General features: G+C 46.0%; 1 protein-coding gene across 2 annotated transcripts in view; it reads right to left on the bottom strand.

Annotated features, from left to right (window-relative positions):
- TP53BP1 (tumor protein p53 binding protein 1) overlaps positions 1-24,502 on the bottom strand; it is a 130,181-nt gene that overhangs the window by 39,255 nt on the left and 66,424 nt on the right. The gene's annotated exons all lie outside the window — the stretch shown is intronic.

The following is a 24,502-nucleotide window of genomic DNA, read 5'->3' on the forward strand; positions in this document are numbered from 1 at the left end:
TTTCAATTTCTCTACTATAACAGATAGTAATACCTCCAAAAATAGTTATTAATTTACATTCCCCATATGTCTACTTCATGTTTGGATCATTTTGGAAATGCCATTTTATTTTTTGGGGACGTTACAAGACTTAGAAGTTTAGAAGCAAATCTTGAAATTTTTCTGACATTTTCCAAAACCCACTTTTTAAGGACCAGTTCAGGTCTGAAGTCACTTTGTGAGACTTGCATAATAGAAAACACCCAAAAATGACCCCATTTTGGAAACTACACCCCTCAAGGTATTCAAAACTGATTTTACAAAAACTTTGTTAACCCTTTAGGTGTTCCACAAGAGTTATTGGCAAATGGAGATGAAATTTGAAAATTAAAATTTTTGGGCAAATTTTTCATTTTAATCCATTTTTTCCAGTAACAAAGCAAGGGTTAACATCCAAACTAAACTCCATATTTATTGCCCTGATTTTGTAGTTTATAGAAACACCTCATATGTGGTCGTAAACTACTGTACGGGCACACGGCAGGGCGCAGAAGGAAAGGAACACCATATGGTTTCTGGAAGGCAGATTTTGCTGGACTGGTTTATTTACACCATGTCCCATTTGAAGCCCCCCTGATGCACCCCTAGAGTAGAAACTCCATAAAAGTTACCCCATTTTGGAAACTACGGGATAAGGTGGCAGTTTAGTTGGGACTATATTTAAGGTAAATATGATTTTTGGTTGCTCTATATTACATTTTTGTGAGGCAAGGTTACAAAAAATTGAAATTTATAATTTTTAAACTTTAATAAAAGTTTGTAAAATCAGTTTTGAATACCTTGAGGGGTGTAGTTTCTTAGACGGGGTCACTTTCATGGAGTTTCTACTCTAGGGGTGCATTAGGGGGCTTCAAATGGGACATGGTGTAAAAAAAAAAAAAAAACAGTCCAGAAAAAATCTGCGTTCCAAAAACCATACGGCGCTCCTTTCCTTCTGCGCCCTGCCGTTTGGCCATACAGCATTTTACGACCACATATGGGGTGTTTTTGAAAACTACAGAAGCTGGGCAATGAATAGAGTTTTGTTTGACTGTTAACCCTTGCTCTGCTAACGGGGAAAAAATGGATTAAAACTGAAAATTTGGTGAAAAATTGCTGTTTTGGCACCGATTTTTTATTTTTTTTTACTGTTCATTTGAGGGGTTAGGTCATGTGTTATTTTTATAGAGCAGATTCGTACGGATGTGGCAATACCTAATATGTCTACTTTTTTTTAATTTATTTAGCTTTTTTTATTTTAGTATCTCCATAGTCTGAGTCATTTTTTTTTTTAGTTTTTAGCCTATTGTCCTAAGTAGGGGCTCATTTTTTGCGGGATGAGAGGACAGCTTTATTGGCACTATTTTGGGGTGCATATGACTTTTCAATCGCTTGCTATTACACTTTTTGTGATGTAAGGTGACAAAAAAAATTCAATTTTTTGTCACCTTACATCACAAAAAGTGTAATAGCAAGCGATTGAAAAGTCATATGCACCCCAAAATAGTGCCAATAAAGCTGTCCTCTCATCCGGCAAAAAATGAGCCCCTACTTAAGACAATAGGCTAAAAACAAAAAAAATAACTGACTCTCAGACTATGGAGATACTAAAATGTGTTTGTTTTTTTATAGTCTAAAACCTAAATAAATGTTAAAAAGTAGACATATTGGGTATTGCCGCGTCCGTAAGAATCTGCTCTATAAAAATAACACGACCTAACCCCTCAGATGAACACAGTCAAAAATAAAATAAAAACGGTGTAAAAAACAAAAAACAAAAAAAAAACAAAACTTTTTTTTACACCGTTTTTATTTTATTTTTTTGACTGTGTTCATCTGAGGGGTTAGGTCATGAGAGCCATAGCTTTTTTTTGTTTTTGTTTTTCTGGGCGATTGTCAGTGGCTAAATAGAATTAAAATTGGGGAAGGGGATTATAAATTTAGTACTCCATGGAAGTGTTGTACTCCCTGAAGCAACAGTCAATGCAGAGGCCCGGATGATCAGAGCACGTGTCACACTGAGTGGTGGTGTCCTTCCGTATCCCCCTCCTGTGACACACACTGCACTTTTTTGGGGACCGTCCCTTCTTTCCAGTATGGGGGCCACACCTGGAAAGTGTTGGCCAGGGACGATCCGGGTGCCTCCAGTTCCCGAGGTACTCTGGCCTGTTCTTTCCCGGTCAGAAAAGATCAGGACCTTGAGGACTGCCTCATAGAACTGCAGGAATTTCCCTGTGTTGCTAGCGCTCCGGGACAGCACAAAAGAGTTGTACAAGTAACCTATAACAAGTAGACCACAACTTTTTTTTTACCATGCCCGGGTTTTGCGCATGGTGTTATATGGCTTGAGGACTTGATCAGAGAGATTAACTCCTCCCATGTACAGATTGTAGTCAACGATACAATCGGGCTTGAGGACTGTTGCCGCGGTACCTCGCACAGGGACAGGGGTGATGCTGTTACCGTGAATTGTGGACAGTACAAGGACTTCCCTCTTGTTCTTATATCTGACCAGCAACAGGTTTCCACTGGTCAGATAGTGGAAACATTTTCCATCAGCTCAAACACCCGCTTCTATGAGCTGAAAGATAGTACAATTCTTCTGCCTTGCATTAATCCCTACCATCATAGACTTGTATCTTTGCGTGTTACTCCACGTTATCATATTTTTTATATGGCCGGAAATAAAATATAAACTGATAGTCCCCCCTCCCTCTCATGGATATACAATATTTGTTATTTTATCCTTTGTTTTTTCACTCGCCATATCAAGTCCATTAAAAGACTGGCTATTATTTTAAATCTCTTTTTAGGGATTATTGCCAGTGCATTCCACAGAATATAGTTCAGGGAAGGTAATAAGCACATTTTCACTAAGGAGATCCGACCTGCCATCGAAACATATAATCTTTTCCAAACATCTATTTTCTTCCTAATTTCTTGAATTTTGGGAGTCACATTCAGCTGAACATAATCCTTAGGATTTGGGGTTATTTGAATGCCCAGATATTTAACGGGTTCGTTGCTCTTCTTAATTTCCAATGCTCCTGGTATAAAATTGTTCAGAGGATCAATTTAGACCAGTTTATCTTAGGACCGGCATGTTTACCGTACTGATTTCAGTATATAACATCCTTACCTATGATATAAAATTGTCACCAAAACCCATTTGCTTCAATGTTGTAATCAAAAAGGGCCATTCTACAGTATCAAATGCCTTTGAGGCATCTATGGTTACAATTAGGCGTTCGCCACAGTTCGTGGGTTCAAGCTGGGTGTTCACAAAGTAACGCATAATATTATCGGTTGTAGTTTTGCCCGACATGAATCCCGTCTGATCAAGTCCCGAGACCACACTTCTAAGTCTAGCTGCCAGAATCCTGTCCAGAATTTTGTTATCGGTATTAATTAGTGAAATGGGACGATATGAGTCCAGAAGGGCCGGGTCTATCCCCGGTTTTAGAATCTATTTAAATAGGGCTTCTCTCAGCCTACTGGCAGCTTCCCTGCCTTCCTCGAGTCCTCCCACATTGTCAGTAATTTGGGGGTTAATATTTCTTCATATTGAACATACACTTCAAACGGGATGCCGTCTATTCCTGGGGCCTTATTTTTTGTGATGCTCGAAGTCAAGCATCACTCTTTAAATGCCCGCAAGATTGTGGCATGCACAGGTGTACTGACGTCATCACACCTCCTGGCCACATGACCAGGTTACAATGACATCTTAGTCACGTGATCCACGGCGCACGCTAAGCGTCTGTCAATATTGCAAATGCCAGCGTCATGACCCGGGTGTTTGTCACTTGACAGGGAATCATTGTAAGGTGATGGTCACATGGTAGGATACTAGGCAACGCTAAACAATATGCTGAAAGCAGTGTGCTGGGTAATATAATCAGAAAGGAACGCCATCAACCAGTGCTCTATGCAACATGGCTAGTCTTCATTAATAGATATGCATACAGGATCAGACAGAATAAATGGGGAACTAGGGGCGGCACTGAACACATTATTAAATCTGGTCCAAATAAAAAAACAAGAAATGTATGCATATCGTTCTATATCCCAAAAAACAGACACTGAAGTGACGTATAAGGTTCCATCAACACTATAGTGATCGTGATGGATAAATGGAAGCCCAGAAAGTGACTGCCTGCCATATAGCGGCAGTAGCACTAAATAATTACAATAGATATGATGTTTCACACGTCAATGAGGCTAGCGTCACTATTGGTCAGAGATACTGGAGGCTAGAGGGCTATCAGGAAAGAGAAATTCTGAGCTAATAACAAACACTAAAAATAAATAATAATTGATGACAATTAGAGGCTAAAGATAACAAGTGAAGTCTGTTGTTCAGACCCCTCGGCGACTGGGATTTAAAGTAGATGTAGATGCACTGGGTTTCTTTCTAAAGGATCTGTCGCCTTGTCTTGGGGATGGATGTAAAATCTCAAAACCCATAGGTTTCCATTGTGACATTCATCATGTATTAGATACAGAGGTTGTTCTTTTTTATCACGTTGTTGACGTGTTCACTAATTCTCTGTCTAAACTCGCGACAACTTTTGTCAATATAGTTACGGCACTGACACAAATACACAACCCCTTTCGTTTTGCAGGTGACAAAATCCCAATACTGTAGATCAGATTAGTAACAGAGGAGGTATTATTATTGGTGACGGCAACATGCTTTGCATCCGTCTGAGAGGGTTTTTTGGGGATAAGTTAGTCACCACTCCTATTCTGTGTCTGTGGACTTTGAAACATTTCATGCAGAATAGAGTGCGGGTATTCACTCTGCGAAAACTTTTTGTATAGCTTCCTGGCTTCTGTATGAAACCCCTCAGCATCAAAGCAGTTTCTGTGAACTGTGTGATACTAGGGATCCCTCTTTTAAAGGGCCAGCGTGTGGTAGAAGGCCATTTGTTGCCATGGGTTTCCGAAACACTGTCCAATTTGTCCCCTTGTTTTCGGACTTCCGTGTTGAGGAATGTAATTGAATCAGAATGTACTTCCCACGTAAAAGAGAGAACTATATCCTTACCACTAATTGAGGTGATAAAATCCATAAACTGGTTCTTCATTCCAGTCCAGATGAGAAAGACATTGTCGATATAGCGAGTCCAAAAAAGGATTTAGTCATTCCACCAGGGATGGGAGTCGGGGAACACAGTGGTATCTTCCTACAAGCCCAGGAAGAGATTAGCATATGTAGGGACACAGGGGGGTCCGCATAGCTGCCCCCCTGAGCTGGTGGTAGTAGCGGGCATCAAAAAAGGAAAAATTAGGAGTAAGCAAAAACTAAAGCAGAGATAAAATTAATCTGTTATGTGTGGAATGGCTCTACTTAATATCGGTACTTAAGGCTATGGGGGTCGGGGCAGGATTCATACAATGGATTAGGCTACTGTATGCTTGTCCTACTGCCAGGATTCAGGTGAATGGGAAATTATCGGCCTCCTTTAGATTATATAGGGGGACTAGGCAGGGATGTCCCTTATCGCCACTGCTATTTGCAGTGGCGGTGGAACCGTTAGCTGCTGCCCTAAGAAAGGCAAGTGAGGTGAAAGGTATGGTGTATGGCACACTGACTGAAAAGGTCGCTCTCTATGCCGACGATTTATTACTATTTCTGGAGAGCTGGCGTTCATCCCTTCCTGCGGCCAGGTCGATCATTAACGATTTTGGGAAATTATCAGGCTTATCCATTAATTGGTCTAAGTCTGTGATTATGGCACTGTCTCCAAATCTAGAGATCGACTCCTGCCATACAGCAGGTTTGCAGGTGGTATCAACATTTAAATACTTAGGCATTCAAGTATCAGCGCAAATTAACGAATTTGCTAACCTTAATATACTGCCACTCCTAGATAAGTTTAGGAAAAAGGTTCAGGTGTGGTCTAAATTACCCTTGACTTTAATTGGTCGCACTAATCTTTTAAAAATGATCCCTATGCCGCAATTTTTGTATATCCTTCATAATGCACCGACTTGGATACCACTTAAAATCTTCCACACTGTTAATGCGATATTCCGTGACCTTATTTGGAAGAAAGGGATTCCACGCATAAAGCTTGCTACTTTATGTAGATCCAAGACCCAGGGAGGGTTGGGTGTCGCAGATCCCTGGACATATTACTTAGCGGCCGAATTACAACATATTAGAGGTTGGGGTGAAAGTGACACTGTTAACACAGTAGGAAGGATTGTGCAACATCTTATTGGTGGTAGATGTATAATGGCAGCTCTGGAGGACTGTACTTTTGACAAAATGGGAGGACAATATAGCCTTCTGCGTGTTATACATAAGGTATGGTGGAAAGCTAGGAATATAGCAGGAATTTGTGGATACACGAACTTTACCCCGATATGGCCGAATTATGCCTATAAGGAATTGGATAAGGTTCCGACTGCCAAGGCCTGGGACCGATATGGTCTTGACCGAATGTATAAGCTATACACAGAAAAGTCCCTTAAGAGTTTTGCAGTACTACAGCAGGAATAGGAGTTACCTAACTCTCTCTTTTACGTTTACTTACAAGTTAGACATGCTATTCAGGCGCAGGGGAAGCAGGAGGAAATAATTCCCGCTGGAAAGCATATTATGCTAGATCTTACTTCTTCTAGAGGGACGACGAAAGGGGTAATTACACTTCACTATCTGAGCCTCATGGAAGCGATCCACAAATGTCAACCGTTAAAATTGTATGACAAATGGAAGCAAGATATTCCCGGTTTGTCAGTAGAGCAGTGGAAAGATGTAGTAGAAAGTTTTCCAAATGTGGCAGTAAGCGAGGCTCATAGAGTCTCTCAACTCTTTCTATTACATAGGGTATACAGGACACCGGCTTTGCTGTTTAGAATGGGGTATCGGTCAGATGATACCTGTCCACGATGTGGAGCTCATAATGCGGACCTGGTTCACATGATGTGGAATTGCCCGAGACTTCGGCGCTACTGGATGGATGTTCGGGAATTAATCAACACTGTATATCATGTGCAGATTGATTTATCCCCTTTGGTATATATATTAGGTCATATGGGAGATATCCCCGTCACTAGTGAATCGAGGCTGGCTATCCTGAGAATATATTATACCAAGCCAGGAAGTTGATAGCTTTCCATTGGATTGCTCCTGATCCTCCACTCTTGTCGCAACTGATAAACAAACTACATATACTAGTTAAACTAGAAAGCTATGTGTATCAGAAAAGAGGGAACAATAAAAAATGTAATAAAATATGGTCTTTGTGGATAGATCATTATGATGTCTTAGTTTAATATTTTAAGTGTAACGGGAGAGTAGATTTTTGAAAATTGGGAACTTTAGAATGATGTCATTCTGCACAGTATTACTATGGTAAGCTGTAGTGAATGTATGTGAGGGTACTGTATGCTGTGATGATGGGATATGGGGAGCCCAGTGAAGGACTTACTTTTGCTTTCATGGACGTTTCGTGATCAATAAGAAGACGTGAAAGATGGTCCCTTGAACTCTAATTTATAATGTTTATTATAATGGCTGCAAGATTGGGCTGGGGAGGGTGGGATTGCGGGAGGGTCGGGGAGGGGTTTTTCCTATTGTATTGTATTGTTTACTATAAAATGCTATAAAATCAATAAAAATATTTGATTGGAAAAAAAAAATGAATCTGTTATGTGCTTCAAAATAAGTACCTTTTTTTTTAAATTATTTTTTTTAAATAGTATGTGACAGCAACCAGACCCGTCACGTGGGATTGAAATATACATATATTCCAGGTCTATACTCTCTAGTAGACCAGATGACTCAATATTCAAAGCTTTGATCTTCCTAAGAAAATCCATAGTATCATGGGTAAAGGAAGGGAGAGCTGAAACAAACTGTCGTAGTACTCCGGCAATGTAGATACCGCTGTTTTGTGTCACCGAGTCCACACCAGAAACTATGGGCCGACCTTTTACCCTTAGGATACCAGCACCGTACATGGACGGCGCAGAAATGCGGGACAGAAATCCCAGTGCAGTAAAGGTACGGCGTGCTGATCGGGCAGGTGCAGGAGCTGCGCCCGCCCGATCAGAGGCAGGGATCCGGGTGTCACCGATAGCCGGATCCCTGCACGGCACGTGCGGTATCCTCATGGGTGCCGGTATCCATGGGGTCCCCGTGCTGCTGTGAAAATATTACATGACCTAACCCCTCAGGTGAACACAGTCAAAAAAATAAAATAAAAACATTAGGTATCGCTGCGTGCATAACAACCTGCTTTTTAAAATACCACATGACCTAACCCCTCGGGTGAACACCGTAAAAAATGCACCCCAAAATAGTGCCAAATCAAACCGCCATCTCATCCCGCAAAAATTATACCCTACATAAGACAGTCGCTCAAAAAAAAAAAAAAAAAAAACTATGGCTCCCAGAATATCCAGACACTGAAACATGATTTTATTTTTTTATTCAAAAATGCTGTTATTGTGTAAAACAAATAAAAAAAAAAGTATACATATTACACTTTTTGTTTCAAAGATTATATCATTGTGTAAAAAAGTATACATATTAGGTATTGCCACGTTCGTAACGACCTGCTCTATAAAAATATCACATGACCTAAACCCCTCAGGTGAACACCGTAAAATAAAAAATAAAAAACGGTGTCAAAGCCATTTTTTGTCACCTTACATAACAAAGTGCAATAGCAAGCGATAAAAAAAAAAAGGTCATATGCACCCTAAAATAGTACCAGTCATCTCATCCCGCAAAAAATGAGACCCTACATAAGACAGTCGCCCAAAAAAATAAAAAATTAAAATATGGCTTTCAGAATATGGAGACACTGAAACATGATTTTTTTTAAATTCAAAAATGCTGTTATTGTGTAAAACAAATAAATAAAAAAAGTATACATATTCGGTATCACCGCGTCCGTAAGAACCTGCTGCATAAAAATATCACAAACTCAGATGAACACCGCAAAAGCCATTTTTTGTCCCCTTACATCACAAAAAGTGCAATAGCAAGCGATCAAAAAGTCATATGCAAAATATAAGAATGAAACTGGATCGCACATTCTCAATACTATGCTTTTATCTAATAACTGCTTCTCAGCATAATTAACATCGCTTCTACCCCTATGTTGCATACTGTACATGAGGCATTTGTATACAATTTGATCAAAAAGCATAGGCCCACTCACCACGACCAGGTTGCCTCGAGTGGGTAACCTATTCTAACTTTGGCGCGGCGACCACCGGCGCCGCAGCACCGCACCAATAGGCAGCGGGACCCAGCAGCCAAACAATGCCCCCACTGCCTGGCAAAACCACCTTGGCACTGGGCCCCACCAACACAGCACCAATGGCCGTCGCACAGCAATGCACCATGTCAACAGTTGTCAGAGCTCACCTTATCACATGCTCTCAAGAACTTCAACTGAGAGGTGGTAGGAATTTATACACCCTTAGGCCCCTTTCACACGGGGCGAGAATTCCACGCGGGTGCAATGCGCGAGGTGAACACATTGCACCCGCATTGAATCCTGACCCATTCATTTCAATGGGTCTGTGTACATAAGCGTTGTTTTTCACGCATCACTTCTGCGTGAAAATCGCAGCATGTTCTATATTCTGCGTTTTTCATGCAGCCTTGGCCCTATAGAAGTGAATGGGGCTGCGTGAAAAACGCATTGCATCCGGAAGCATTGCGTTGCGTTGCGTTTTAAACGCAAGTAACTTAGCAACAGTGAAGGGATTTCAAAGACAGGAAGTTCATTTCCTAGCGTCTGGCTGCTGGCCCTGCATGGTCAGGAGAGAAGGAGGAATTTTGGATTTCCCTTGCGGAGCAAAAGACACAATGATAAAGGCCCCAAAAGCCATGGATTTCCACCATATGATAATCCTGGTCGAGGAGAGACCATGTATCTGGGATACCAGGTCGGCAGAATATTTGGACCGCTCAAAGAAGGAGGATGCATGGCATCAAATTACAAAAAGGAACTTTTTCACACAGTTTGGGACAATACTGCAGGCCACAGTAAAGTGGACAATCTATACGCTGTCCTTCCTAGCATAGCACATGTCAAACGTTATCTTCTGTAAGATTTTATTGTGTGGTAATTGTTTTTTTCGTGTTTTTTTATTACAAGTTGATGAAGTGAAAAGTCGCTGGAGGAGCTATCGGGACCAATATCGAAAACAAATTCAGCAGCAAGGCCGCAATGAGTCCGGGGTCAGGAAAAGATCCTATTGCTTCTCCGAACAACTGATGTTCCTGCGCCCATTGATAGAGCTTCGTCTGTAAGTAAATTACAAACAATGCCGACGTACAAGTTTTTTAATACACACTGTATGTTTACTATGTGGGTAATGTAATTTGTCCCAATGTGTAAAATTAGATTTTTGTGAACTCACCTGTAAAATCTCTCTCTCGCTTAGTTCATTGGGGGACACAGGACCGTGGGTATAGCTGCTTGCTGCCACTAGGAGGTGACACTAAGCTGAAAAGTGATATGCTCTCTCCAGGCTGTAAGGGATATAGCCGGCAGGGGAGGAGTTATCACTTTTCTGCTTAGTTTCACCTCCTAGTGGCAGCAAGCAGTTATACCCACGGTCCTGTGTCCGCCAATGAACTAAGCGAGAAAGAGATTTTACAGGCGAGTTCACAAAAATCTCATTTTCTCGCTCGTATCATTGGGGGACACAGGACCGTGGGACGTCCTAAAGCAGTCCACGTGGAGGGAAACAAATCACACGCCTATGGAGAAAACGCACTCGAGGATGCGTAATCCACTGCCGCCTGCAAGACCTTGCTGCCCGGAGCAGCAGCCGCCGCCGATGCCTAGGAAGGCACCCGGTAAAACTAGATGAACATGTGCCCGGAAGACCAAGACACTGCCTTCTACAACTGGAAAGCTGATGCATGGAGGAGATGAACCCGAGAAGCACTGACCGCTGGTCGGGTGGGCTATAACTCCGCTGGGCGGTGCCCTGCCCCGGGAGCAAAATGCCCGAGCAACTGTCAATCAGATATACCTGGAAAACATCCATTTCGAGGCCCGCCAAGGTTTGACAAGGACCTCCAGGAAAAAACAGGTAAAAGTCCGTACAGCGGTAAGCGCTAGTCATGGACAAGCAAACCTCAGGAGGCCAAATCACATGGCTGATGGAGAGCTTGCTCTCTATAATGCGAGGGAGAAAGAAGAGACACCCATGTCTGTGATGACGTGGAAGGCGTCGACTACCTTCTGCAAAGAAAGAAGAAGACACTGGGCAGAGAACTGCCTTATGTTCATGACAAAAAAAATTAATGTACGTACAAGAAGGCGCCATCAACTTCGAAAAACGCCGGGTGGATGATCCCACCCGGAATGCCGCCTCCCCCACAGGTCGTTTGGACGAAGCCGGCTCCTGGCCGCAACTGTGGAAGCAAAAACAAAAATCCAGGTCCGCAGGATCCTCCTCTGGTCAAAAGAACGACCCCTAGGGAGCGGTAAATTGGTAGACCAACGCCCCTAGAGCCGTAGAGGCTTGTGGTGAGACTTCTAGCAAGAGAAACTGCTTGAGAAACCACAGAGAGGAAAAAAAAAAAAAGCCTGAGCCAGGCATGCCCAACTGCAGGCCAAAGAACCAATACCTTGGAGAAAGGTAGAAGTAAAGCCGATGTGAGCATCACCGGTGATGGGAAGCCCCATCAGTGACCATATATTGACAATGTGGCAACCCTGCCTGGAAGGGCAGAGGAGTAGGACAAAGATGAGAGAAATACTCTTGCCGGGTGGAGTGCAATTACGACATCCAACGCCCCCACCGTACCTGAGGAACCCTTGTCACGTGGAAAAAATAGAGATGGGATTCCAGAGCCGTACAACTCATGGCTACTGGTCAGCTAGACAGAAGGGGAAGGAGGTCAGCCATCCAGCTTGAGGAGGGACAGGAAAAGAAAAGGGTGTTCCGTTCCAGGAACGAAACCCCTACCAGCGGTGGCAAGGCGTGACAGACACCCGCTCTGCTCGGCGTGGGGAGACCCGTAGTCCACCCCCGGAATGAGCAGTGAAAGGAATGACCATCATCGGCTTGAGGTGACGTAGACATTACTCATATCTGAAGAGAGGTAGCACCGATGGAGTCACGGCATCAACTATTAGCACCCAAGTCCCGCTTATAACGGCAATATAGTGGTAGACGAGTGGCGCAGGGACTAAGCTACCCAGTAGAGTGCACCCGAAGGTAGGTGCTGATCAGCTATGGCAATTACGCCAGCGCAAAGCCCGAGTTGACGACAGAAGGACAACAGTTGTCAGAGCAACGGTCAATTATCGGTAGTGTAAACAAGTAAGAGGCCAGAGCTAAAGCCCATTCCCATCTAAGACTGGTGCTCTGCAGAATCTAGTGGTAATGCAATACTCCGCCTGAGGAGGAGGCCATACAAGGGAAGCCACAAGAGTAATGCTAACGCCATGCTCCAGCTGAGGAGGAGGCCACACCGTAGAGGCCACTGATTCCAGTGTTAGAAGAATCCGTCACCTGACGAAGGAGCTGTGCAGTAGGAACCCTAGTATGTAGTGGTGACGCAAACACCCCTTGTACAGTAGGACCTACAGCATGCTCCGCCAGAGTAAAACTGAGGGGGAGGCCTGAGGACATCCAGTAGAAGCCATGGTACCATGCTGTCCCAGTTAAGTAGAGCTAACCTTAAACACTCCACCTGAAAAGGGCGCTGAACAGGAGCAACCGCCGAAGCAGTGCCAGGGTAGAACAACTACCTGAGGTGGGCTGCCCCACTGCAGAGACTACAATCTGCAGCCCTAGCATGAAAACTTCCCCTGCGGAGGAGAACACGCTGTAGTAGCCACTGCAGAGTGCCAACATAACACCCTCACCTAGATAAGGAAGAGTGGTGGACAAAGAATACAGAGTATCAGTACAACATTCTGCTCGCTGGATCACCATATTCTGTGTAATGGCATGCACACTACACATAGTCAGGGACCAATACCATGACCGACCTGTACGGTGGAGGCCCATAGAGATGGGGGTCTCTAGGCCACATAAGTGTTGCTGGGTAACCCCCCTGAGAGAACAAAGGTCGACATATTTGCGCCCCCAACCAGCGCCGGAAGAAAAGAAGGATACAATATGGAAGTAGCCACAGTATCCAGTGGCAGTATCCATAAAGCACTAGATGAAGAGTACAAGGCACCAGCAGGTACCGACTGTTGCCACGGCCCACCTGTGATGGAAGCCAAGGCATGTAGTGTTGTGGTCGTAGTTGAATTATAGCATGCCAAGATGCTTAGTGATTCCCCCGTTAACGGATCACTTGTGGAAGGGGGTAATGCCACAGGAAGCATGGTGATGGCAAATGACTGATGGAATATCATCCAGTGGTAGTGCAATCCTCCAGTTAAGGAAGGGGGTAGCGCGATAGTAAGAACAGTATCCAACGGTAGTGTAATTACCCCACCTATGGAGGGGGGTAATGCCTACGGTAAGCACTGCACTAAGTGGCAGTGTAATCACTCCACCTATGAAAGGGCAACCAATGATAATGTCATAACTCCACCTATGAAAGAGGCTAATGCATACGAACAGTACTGTACCCAGTAGAAACTGCAATTCCATCCACCTACGGAAGAGGGAACGCCTATGGTTGGCACTGAGACCAGTGCTAGTGCAGTTAGTCCACCTATGGAAGGAGGTAATACATAAGGTAAGTACTGTATCCAGTAGTGCAAATGCCGCCTAAGGAAGGGGGTAATGCATACAAGTACTGCTGGATAGCATGGATGCAATCTTGGAAGATTGAACCGGATTCATGTCAGAGTCTGAATAACTGATACCCCTTCGCCCTCGGAACTAACCCCTCCAAGAAGGGAGGGTTCTGAGTGTGACCCTAGGGAGGAAGGGTGGGGGTGCGGAGGCGGAGGTGACCGAGAAGGAAATATGTCCTGATCTGGCCCGCTTGTGCACAGTTCTACCGCTCAGCATCTAGCCCATGGCAGATGCAGGCTGCGCCTGTGGCGATATATCAACCAAACTACCCAGGGGGTGGAATAGGAACTTCTACAGGTCCACTCACCGGATTGCGCAGGCGGTGCTTTTTAAACCAAACGACCCAGGAGGGTGGATTGGAAACTTTCAGAGGTCCTCCATTGGATTGCGCAAGTGGAGAATTATCAACCAAACGGCCCCAGAGGACGGATTGGGAAACTGTGGGAGATCCTCCACTGTCTGGAATAGGGAATGAGCCCAGTCTGGTACCACACATTCAGGGTGGTCCTGCGGTGATGTGGGCTGCGGGAGGCAGGACCTATATGGGTCCACCTTTTGTTTTTTAAAACCGTAATGCCCCAGCCTCAAGTGGACAGGAGGCAGGAAGAGGTTAAATTCTTCCATAGTAAGGCACAATGCCTACCGCTAGGAACCCCGGAAAGTTTGGTGCCGGCCCCAAAGAGGTGGCTGGCCAGAAAGGGTTAACCCTGCCTTGAGGACCGGGGCGGAGTTCAGCAGGCTCCTGGGGGGGCAACAGCTAGGCGGGAAGAATTCCCGCCAGAGAGATGAACCCGCTCAACCACCACCACCATACTGGGAATGAAGTTGCGACCTAGTAGGCTGCCCAGAGAGACCTAGACTGGAGTGTGAAACGCGCTCTCTTGCTCCCCCCGGCCGCGGGTACCCACCCTGTGGGCCAGGAAGAACACAGCGCAGGTCGGGAGAAAAAAAAGACAGTTTTTGCGGCACCCGGCCGAACCGAATGCCCATTCAGCCGGCCGGGGAATAGAGGGCTCGCAGGCCCCCTGGCGTGTCACCCCACGGCCCGAATAAGACTGCTGTGACGGAACTCAATACCCAAGGTATTCCGTGAGGGGCATGGCGAGTTCCTAGAAATTTTTATTTTTTGTCACAAGTTAGTGGAAAATGATGATTTTTTTTTTTTTTTTTTTTTCATACAAAGTCTCATATTCCACTAACTTGTGACAAAAAATAAAAACTTCCATGAACTCACTATGCCCATCAGCGAATACCTTGGGGTCTCTTCTTTCCAAAATGGGGTCACTTGTGGGGTAGTTATACTGCCCTGGCATTCTAGGGGCCCAAATGTGTGGTAAGGAGTTTGAAATCAAATTCTGTAAAAAATGACCAGTGAAATCCGAAAGGTGCTCTTTGGAATATGGGCCCCTTTGCCCACCTAGGCTGCAAAAAAGTGTCACACATGTGGTATCGCCGTATTCAGGAGAAGTTGGGGAATGTGTTTTGGGGTGTCATTTTACATATACCCATGCTGGGTGAGAGAAATATCTTGGCAAAAGACAACTTTTCCCATTTTTTTATACAAAGTTGGCATTTGACCAAGATATTTCTCTCACCCAGCATGGGTATATGTAAAATGACACCCCAAAACACATTCCCCAACTTCTCCCGATTACGGCGATACCAGATGTGTGACACTTTTTTGCAGCCTAGATGCGCAAAGGTGCCCAAATTCCATTTAGGAGGGCATTTTTAGACATTTGGATACCAGACTTCTTCTCACGCTTTGGGGCCCCTAGAATGCCAGGGCAATATAAATACCCCACATGTGACCCCATTTTGGAAAGAAGACACCCCAAGGTATTCAATGAGGGGCATGGCGAGTTCATAGAAATTTTTTTTTTTTGGCACAAGTTAGCGGAAATTGATATTTTTTATTTTTTTCTCACAAAGTCTCCCGTTCCGCTAACTTGGGACAAAAATTTCAATCTTTCATGGACTCAATATGCCCCTCACGGAATACCTGGGGGTGTCTTCTTTCCGAAATGGGGTCACATGTGGGGTATTTATACTGCCCTGGCATTCTAGGGGCCCTAAAGCGTGAGAAGAAGTCTGGAATATAAATGTCTAAAAAATTTTACGCATTTGGATTCCGTGAGGGGTATGGTGAGTTCATGTGAGATTTTATTTTTTGACACAAGTTAGTGGAATATGAGACTTTGTAAGAAAAAAAAAAAAAAATTCCGCTAACTTGGGCCAAAAAAATGTCTGAATGGAGCCTTACAGAGGGTGATCAATGACAGGGGGGTGATCAATGACAGGGGGGTGATCAATGACAGGGGGGTGATCAATGACAGGGGGGTGATCAATGACAGGGGGGTGATCAGAGAGTCTATATGGGGTGATCACCCCCCTGTCATTGATCACCCCCCTGTAAGGCTCCATTCAGATGTCCGTATGTGTTTTGCGGATCCGATCCATGTATCCGTGGATCCGTAAAAATCATACGGACATCTGAATGCAGCATGACAGGGGGGGGTGATCAATGACAGGGGGGGTGATCAGGGAGTCTATATGGGGTGATCACCCCCCCTGGAAGGCTCCAGGGAGACGCCTGTATGTGTTTTGCGGATCCGATCCATCTATCAGTGGATCCGTAAAAATCATGCAGACATCTGAATGGAGCTTTACAGGGGGTTGATCAATGACAGGGGTGTAATCAATGACAGGGGGGTGATCAGGGAGTCTATATGGGGTGATAACCACAGTCATTGATCACGCCCCTGTAAGGCTTCATTCAGACGTCCGTATGCGTTTTGCGGATCCGTTCCATCTATCAGTGGATCCGTAAAAATCATGCGGACATCTGAATGGAGCTTTACAGGGGGTTGATCAATGACAGGGGGGTGATCAGGGAGTCTATATGGGGTGATCAGGGGCTAATAAGGGGTTAATAAGTGACGGGGGGGGGGGGTGTAGTGTAGTGTAGTGGTGCTTGGTGGTACTTTACTGAGCTACCTGTGTCCTCTGGTGGTCGATCCAAACAAAGGGGACCACCAGAGGACCAGGTAGCAGGTATATTAGACGCTGTTATCAAAACAGCGTCTAATATACCTGTTAGGGGTTAAAAAAAACACATCTCCAGCCTGCCAGCGAACGATCGCCGCTGGCAGGCTGGAGATCAACTCTCTTACGTTCCGTTCGCGTGTGCGTGTGCGTGTGCGTGTTCGTGTGCGTGTGCGTGTGCGTGTGCGTGTTCGTGTGCGTGTTCGTGTGCGTGTTCGTGTGCGTGTGCACAGGAAGTCTCGGCTCGCGCGAGATGACGCATATATGCGTGACTCTGCGCAGGGCTGCCACCTCCGGAACGCGAATCTGCGTTAGGCGGTCCGGAGGTGGTTAAACTAGTATTATGTAAAAAAAAATAAAAAATTTTGCTGATGATAGTAATATACACAAAAATTGTTTGGAACATACTGGTTTTCAGAATGGAGGACAACCTTGAGGAGGAGGATGAACAGAGTGGTGCCTATCAGTCAAGTACCTGTGAGGAGGAGCCTCCTGCCTCGCAAGCTATGGGTGAAACTGCGGAAGGGACCAGCAGTTCCTCCACCTCTCAGCTCCCAGACTCCACTGTGCCCCCCCATCCCAGTTTGCCATTACCAGGCCGCCGGTGAAGGCAAATCCCTCCTGTCGAGGCTGGGAAAAATAGCCCAGTTATGGCAAATTTGTCTTCAGCCCAGCAGGAGGATCATTTCGATTTATTTCTCTGCAGTCTGGTGCCGTTTTTGAGGAGGCTGCCTCCAGAATGCAAGCTGAGAACCGAAGCGGCTCTCAGTATAGTTCTGGAGGCAGCCACTCCACCTAATGAGCCTTCTGAATTGTTCATCGCTTTGGAGAATTGGCGCAGCCATGGGCACATGTCTGGCCCCCAGCAAGCGCCAATTCCCCAGATGCCACAGGGGCCCCTTATATTTTACATAAAAGGTCATATGCACCCTAAAAGGTTACCAATCATCTCATCCTACAAAAAATGAGCCTCTACATAAGACAGTTGCCCAAAAGAAAATTATATATATATAGCTTTGAGAATATGGAGACACTAAAAAACGAGATTTTTGTGAAACTCACCTGTAAAATCTCTCTCGCTTAGTTCATTGGGGGACACAGGACCGTGGTATAGCTGCTTGCTGCCACTAGGAGGCGACACTAGGCTGAAAAGTGATAACTCCTCCCCTGCCGGCTATACCCCCTCCAGCCTCGGGAGAGCATATCAGTTTGTGCCCAAGCAATAGGAGTAGGAGAAAAAAAAAAGATATATCTAAAAAAAAAAAAAATAATAACATACGGTAAACAGCCAATAACTGACCAACGCCAGTCGGATCAAACCAGAACTGAGGGCCATACTGGCTCCACAACGCCAACATTTATGGCAAACAGAAATTATGGGTGCGAGCTGTGTCCCCCAATGAACTAAGGGAGAAAGATTTTACAGGCGAGTTTCACAAAAATCTTGTTTTCTCGCTCGTATCATTGGGGGGACACAGGACCGTGGGACGTCCTAAAGCAGTCCATGGGGAGGGAACAAATCACATGCCCATGGAGAAAAAACGCCCTTGAGGATGCGTAACTCACTGCCGCCTGCAAGACTTTGCTGCCTGGAGCAGTGTCCGCCGGTGCCTAGGAAGGCACCCGGTAAAAGTTGATGAACGTGTGCGTGCCCGGAAGACCAAGATACTGCCTTCCACACTGGAAAGCTACTGCATGACGGAGATGGACCCGAAAAGCGCCGACCGCTGGTCGGGTGGGCCAAGACTCGGCTGGACGGTGCCTTGCCCCGGGAGCGGAATGCCAGAGAAACTGTTGAACAGATATATCTGGAAAACATCCTTTGGAGGCCGTCGGCTTTGACAAGGACCCCAGGATAAAATTGGTAAAAGTCCGTACGGCGGTAAGCGCTAGTCATGGACAAGCAAACCTCAGAGGCCAAATCATATGGCTGATGGAGAGCGCGGTCTGTATAATGCAAGGGAGAAAGAAGAGAAAACCATTTCTGTGATGATGTGGAAGGGCGACCACCTTCTGCAAAGAAAGAGGATACTGGGCGGAGCACTGCCTTATGTTAATGATAAAAGAAAAAAAAAAGTACGTACAAGGCGGCGTATTAACTCCGAAAAAAAAACGCCAAACAGCTGGCTCCTGGCCGCAACTGTGGAAGTAGAACTATAAAGCCAAGTCCGCAGGATCCTACTCTGGCCAAGAGAATACCCCCTAGGGAACGTAATATTGGTAGACCAATGCCCTTATAGCCGTAGAGGCTTGTGGTGAGATTTCTAGTCAGAGAAGCTGCCTAAAAAACCACAGAGAAAAAAACACCTGAGCCAGGTGTGCCCCACTGCAGGCCAAAGAATCAATACCTCGAGACAAAAGGTAAAGTAAAGACGATGTGAGCATCACCGGTGATGGGAAGCCCCGTCAGTGACCATATATTAACAATGTGGCAACCCTGCCTGGAAGGGCAGATGAGTGGAACAAAGATGAGAGAAATACTTTTGCCGGGTGGAGTGCGATTACGACGTCCAACGCCTCCATCGTACCCGAGGAACCCTGGGCACGTGGAAAAAATATGGGTTTCCAGAGTCGTAAACCCATGGCTACTGGTCAGCTAGACAGAAGGAGAAGGTGATCAGTTATCCAGCTCGAGGAGAGACAGGGAAGGAAAAGAGTGTTCCGTTCCAGGGACAAAACCCCTACCAACCGTGGCAAGTCGTGACAGACACCCGCTCTACCCGTCTTGGGAAGGCTCTCAGTCCACCCCCGGAATGAGCAGTGAAAGAATGACCACCATTGGCTTGAGGTGACGTAGACATTACTGATATCTGAAGAGAGGTAGCACCGATGGCGTCACGGCATCACTAGTAGAACCCAAGTCCCGCTTAGAACGGCAATCTAGTGGTTGACGAGTGCCGAAGGGACTAAGCTACCCAGTAGAACGCGCTCGAAGGTAGGTGCTGATCAGCAATGGCAATTACGCCATCGCCACGCCAGAGTTGACGACAGAAGGACAACAGTTGTCAGAGCAACGGACCCTGATCGGTAGTGTAAACCAGAAAGAGGCCAGAACTAAAGCCCATTCCCATTTGAGACTGGCGCTCCACAGAATCTAGTGGTAATGCGATACTCCTCCTGAAGATGAGGCCATACAAGGGAAGCCACACGAGTAATGCTCACGCCATACTCCTGACGCAAACACCCCTTATGCAGTAGGAGCTACCGCATGCTCCGCCTGCGTAAAATTGAGGGGAAGGCCTGAGGACATCCAGTAGAAGTCATGGTATCATGCTGTCTCAGTTAGTAGAGCTAACCTTAAACCCAACACCTGAAAAGGGCGCTGAACAGGAGCAACCGCCGAAGTAGTGCCAGGGTAGAACCCCTACCTGGGGGGGGCTGTCCCACTACAGCGATTACGACCATCTAGCCCTAGCGTGAAGACTTCCCTGCAAAGGAGAACCCGTTGTAGTAGTCACTGCAGAGTGTCAGCATAACACCCTCACCTAGATAAGGAAGAGTGGTGGACGAAGCATCCAGAGTCAGTGGAATATTCTGCTTGCTGGATTGTGATCACAGTATTCTGTGTAATGTGACTGACCTGAACGGTGGAGGCTCATGGGGATGGGGGGTCTCTAGGACACAAGTGTTGCTGGGTGACCCCCCTGAGCGCACAAAGGTCGACATTTTTGTGTCCCCCAACCAGTGTCAGAAGAAAAGAGGGATACAATATGGGAGTATCCATAGTATCCAGTGGCAGTATCCATATGCAACTAGATGGAGAGTACCAGGCACCAGCGGGTACTGACTGTTGCCACGGACCACCTGTGAAGGAAGCCAAGGCATCTAGTGTCGTTGGCGTAGTTGAATTATAGCATGCAAAGATGCTTAGCAATTCCCCCGTTAATGGATCATTTGTAGAGGATAATGCCACAGGAAGTATGTCATGGCAAATGAGAGATGGAATAGCAACCAATGGTAGTGCAATGCCCCGGATTGGGAAGGGGGTAGCGCGATAGTCAGAACCGCAATCTACGGAAGTGTAATTACCCACCCTATGGAGGGGGGTAAGGCCTAAGGTAAGCACTGCGCTCAGTGGCAGTGCAAATCACTCCACCTATGATGGGGAGTAACATATCCAGTAAGTACTGTAACCCGAGGTTGTGCAAATACATCAACTATCGAAGGGGGTAACGCACCCAGCAGGAACTTGCATATGACGAGTTCTGTACCCGGGGGGGGGTAGTGCAATTATTCCACCCCAGTAAGGGGGTAATGCATACGTAAACACCAACGGCAGTGAAAATGCCATAATGCCACCTATACAAGAGGTTAATGCATACTGACAATACTGTGCCCAGTGGAACTGCAATTCCACCACTTACGGAACGGGGGACGCCTATGGCTGGCATTGAGACCAGTGCTAGTGCGGTCAGTCCACATAAGGAAGGAGGTAATACATAAGGTAAGTACTGTATCCAGTAGAAGTGCAAATACCGCCTAAGGAAGGGGGTAATGCATACATCAGAACCGCTGGCTAGCACAGACATAATCTTGGAAGATTTAACCGGATTCATGTCAGAGTCCGAATAACTGTCCTGCTTCGGTCCGCTCGTGCGCAGTTCCACCTCTCAGCCTCTAGCCCATGGCTGTTGCAGGCTGTGCCGGTGTTGATATAACAACCAAACTACCCCGGAGGTGGAATGGAACTCAAGGTCCGCTTACCGGATTGCGCAGACGTTCTTCTATTAACCAAACGACCCAGGAGGGTGGATTGGGAACTTCCAGAGGTCCTCCGTTGTATTGCACAGGAGGAGAAATATCAGACGACCCAGGAGGGTGGATTGGGATGTTTCAGTTGTCCTTCCCTGGCTTTGCGCAGGTGGAGCATTATCAACCAAACTGCCCGGAGGGCGGATTGGGAAGCCTTCAGATGTACTCCACTGGATTTGCGCAGTTGGAGTATTATCACCAAACGGCCTCATAGGGCGGATTGGGAATCCTTCAGATGTCCTCCACTGGATTTGCGCAGGTGGAGCACTATCAACCAACAGCCCCGGAATGCGATTGGGAGAACTGTGAGAAATCCCCCACTGTCCAGGATGGGGTACAGGTCCAGTTGTTACACCAGACAGGGTGATCCTGCGGTGATGTGGGCATGATCTGTATGGCGCATTTTTTTTTTTTTGGTGAGGACCTAGCCTCACATGGAGAAGAGGCAGGAAGGCTGAATACTGCAATATTAAGGCACATTGTGCCTGCAGATAGAAACCTAGGGTAAACAGATGCCGGCCTTAAAGAGGTGGCTGTGCAGGACGGGTTAAACTGCCCAAGGACCGGGGCGGAGCCAGCGGGCTCCCGGCGAGATTCGCAGCAGAAAGATGGACCCGCCCCCCCCCCCCCCCCCCATACCTAAGGGTGGAAGTTGCGGCCTAGAAGGCAGCAAAGCCGGGGAGCTAAGTTTATACGCAGGCCGACCGGGACTCACCGCCAGTCAGAACACAGCGTTACCTGGATCGGTGTCCGGAATGCGGCCGCCTGTGTCCACTGGCCGCGGAAGCCCACCCCGTGTGCCGGAAGAGAAAACAGTGCGGCCGGAGGGAAAAAGAAATAAAAATAAAAAAAATCGGTAGGCCCGAATAAAGCCGGGGCCTAGATTTTGCTGCGTCCAGCCGACTAGGGCATCCGTTCTGCCTGCTCTCCCTCTGGGAAACGGAGGGACCCAGAACGGCATTAGCGGGCGCCCGGGATAGATCCGCCGAGAAGGTGCAGCGCTTGGCCGACCGGGGAGCCCACCCGGTCGGTTGAAGAACGGGGGGGGGGGGGCCCGGAATGGGGCGCAGAAGGCGCCTGTTTGTTGAGAAATCCTCTTGAATGTCCCCTGTCCTGATATGTTTAGATCGGAGAGGGGTGGGAAGACAGAAACTAAGATGCCGCCGCCGTGGAATGGGATTAACCCTTTAATTGCTGAGGTGAGATGGGCGACGGGTGGAGGATTCGCTACACCCTTAAAAAGGGGGCCATGTGTGAGGGGGACAGGGAGGGACAGTAATACTCACCTGTCTTCATCTGTGCTCTTCACCCTTAGTCTTGTACCAGCAGGGCCACCCCACGACTGCTGGCACCAGGCATCAGGGGTCCGGGCAGGGAAGGTGGCCCTCTTGCTGGTGGGAAGCAGGGGAGCGAGGCTGCCCTGGTCCGCTTTGTCTTCTTGGGGGAGGCAGGGCGGTGGAACAAGAAACACCGGCCAGTCTCCCAGGGAGACAGGGACGCAAGCGTTCCTGTGCCCATCCAGGAAATCCTGTAAAAAATAACAAAAAAGATCAAAAAAGCCACCCTGCAAGCAGGGAGGTCTGCCTCCTACGAAACTGATATGCTCTCTCCAGGCTGGAGGGGGTATAGCCAGCAGGGGAGGAGTTATCACTTTTCAGCCTAGTGTCGCCTCCTAGTGGCAGCAAGCAGCTATACCACGGTCCTGTGTCCCACAATGACACGAGCGAGAAAAATAATTTGTTTTCAAAAAGGCTTTATTATACATTAAACTGAAACAAACAGTCATATTTAGTATTGTCGCGTCCGTAACAACCTGCTCTATAAAAATCGCACATGATCCAACCTGTCGGATGAACACTGAATAACAAACAATAAAAACTGCTATTTTTTTGTTACCATATGTACCCTAAAATATACCAACAAAACTGCCGCCTTATCCCGTAGTTTCCAAAATGGGGTCATTTCTTTGGAGTTTCTACTCTAGGGGTGCATCAGGGGGTCTTCAAATGTGACATGGCAGCTTAAAATTATCCCAGTGAAATCTGCTTTCAAAAAAACATATGGCTTTCATTTCCTTCTGCGCAATGCCGTGTGCCCATACAGCGGTTTATGACCACATATGGGGCGTTTCTGTAAACTACTGAATCAGGGCAATAAATATTGAGTTTTGTTTGGCTATTAACCCTTGCTTTGTTAGTGGAATTTTTTTTTTAATTAAAATGGAAAATCTGCCAAAAAAGTTAAATCTGAAATTTCATCTCCATTTTCAATTAATTCTTGTGGAACACCTAAAGGGTTAACAAGGTTTGTTAAATCAGTTTTGAATACCTTGAGGGGTGTAGTTTCTAAAATGGGGTCATTTATGGGTGGTTTCTAATATGTAAGCCTCACAAAGTGACTTCAGACCTGAACTGGTCCTTAAAAAGTGAGTTTTGGAAAGGTTCTGAAAAATTTCAAGATTTGCTTCAAAATTTCTAAGCCTTCTAACGTCGCCAGAAAGCAAAATGGCATTCACAAAATGATCCAAACATGAAGTAGACATATGGGGAATGTAAAGTAGTAACTATTTTTGGAGTTATTTCTATTATAAAAGTAGAAAAACTTAAATTTGGTAATTTTTTTTTTATAAATAAAGATGAAATTTTTTTACTCAATTTTACCACTGTCATGAAGTACAATATGTGACGAGAAAACAAACTCAGAATGGCCTGGATAAGTAAAAGTGTTTTAAAGGGAACCTGTCACCGGGATTTTGTGTATAGAGCCGAAGACATGGGCTGCTAGATGGCCGCTATCAAATCGTTTTTTTTTACACAATAAAAGCACACAGAGCTATGGGGACTGGGTATTGCGGATATGCATAGCGGCCATCTAGCAGGGTGGAGTGAGCTGTTAGCTGAAGAAAAGGGCGTTATATATATATTTTTTCCCC

Source organism: Bufo bufo, chromosome 1 (assembly GCF_905171765.1).
Source record: "Bufo bufo chromosome 1, aBufBuf1.1, whole genome shotgun sequence".
Lineage (NCBI taxonomy): Eukaryota > Metazoa > Chordata > Amphibia > Anura > Bufonidae > Bufo > Bufo bufo.